Genomic DNA, 1,411 nt, shown 5'->3' on the forward strand with positions numbered 1-1,411 from the left:
AATTACTCTCATATGAGTCCTTTTACATCAGAATATTTTAGGTCACTATATATATAACTACATGGATACTTGTTTAGTTAAATAATACATGAGGGGCAGGAGTGGTGGCACAAGTGATAGGGCATTTTCCTTGCACGTGATTAACCTAGGATGGACCTTGGTTCGATCCCCCAGCATCTCATATGGTCCCCCAAGCCAGGGGCGATTTTTGAGTGCATAGCCAGGAGTAACCCCTGAGTGTCACTAGGTGTGGCCCCAAAACCAAAAAACAAACAAAAAATAAGATACATGTTGAATTTTTATTGGTGCTTCAGATAAAACAGTTTGTGAGTCTTTAACTTGTTCTTGGTTCATTAAAGGAATATTGGAATTACAATCACCACTTTCCATCATTAAGATTAAAATTAAGACAAAGATAGAAACATAGGAAGGAAAAAAGAATTTGACTTTTTATATCTATGAGTAATTTTACACCTCATAGATCTTCCATAGTTGTTTTGTTACTCAAAGTAAACTAATAAAAACGTGTAAATATTTTGGTATACACAAAAAGGAGGAACTGAATGAGGGAAGCAGAAAGCCTGTCTAGAGTAAGGCTGGTGTGGGGTGGGGAGGAAGGACACTTGGGATATGGTCATGGGAATGTTGCACTGGTGAAGGATTTTATATATATACACACATTAAAAATCAAAGAAGAAGAAAAGAAAAGATAAGGCCTCCCAATTCTTACCACAGGCTATGTTCTTTACACTGACTGTAGAGAAAGAGGAGGTACAGTAAATGTACCCCATATACACCTCAACCCAGGCCCTTTGCCTAGTCTGTATTGTGAATTGGGGGACCAAAAACAAACAAAATAGGTGGGTACACAGAAGCTATAAGATTTGTCTATTAATTATAATTTCACTTAAAATGTGATAAAGATTATTAATTGAAGAAATTTTTATCATAGTCTTATATCCAAAAACTGTGCTGCTGACACTTTTAAAATAGCTAATAGGCTACAACTTAGAGATCCTTAAATAAATTGCATTTAATCACATAACATTAGATGAGTAATATTTATTTATATTTATTATCCTATAAATCTTAAGCAAATTATTATCCTGAGAAAAAAACAGTATAAAGTTTGTTCTACTTTATTATGCACACACATATCCAAGTATATATCTTTTTATATGTAAGATGCACATCTTCCTTTTAAATGTGATTTTTTCTACAGTCTTATAGTGCTGGTAAAATAACTATTATTAATTCCTACTGCATTTTAACCTCTATGACATATTCAGATTTATATCTGGAAAATTCTGCCTTGAGAATCACGACACAGATTATTCAACAAGCCATTTATGATAATCCTAACAGTGTTCATAGAGTAATATATGTTACTGGATAATTAATTGTATGTGGA

General features: G+C 33.2%; 1 non-coding gene across 1 annotated transcript; it reads left to right on the forward strand.

Moving 5' to 3' along the window:
- The first annotated feature begins 713 nt into the window (after window positions 1–713).
- Window positions 714–846, forward strand: LOC126007829 (small nucleolar RNA SNORA51). The gene has a single exon (XR_007495310.1). It is a non-coding gene; the product is annotated as a small nucleolar RNA SNORA51 (small nucleolar RNA).
- Window positions 847–1,411: the final 565 nt, after the last annotated feature.

This window comes from Suncus etruscus, chromosome 4, assembly GCF_024139225.1.
Source record: "Suncus etruscus isolate mSunEtr1 chromosome 4, mSunEtr1.pri.cur, whole genome shotgun sequence".
Classification (NCBI taxonomy): Eukaryota; Metazoa; Chordata; class Mammalia; order Eulipotyphla; family Soricidae; genus Suncus; species Suncus etruscus.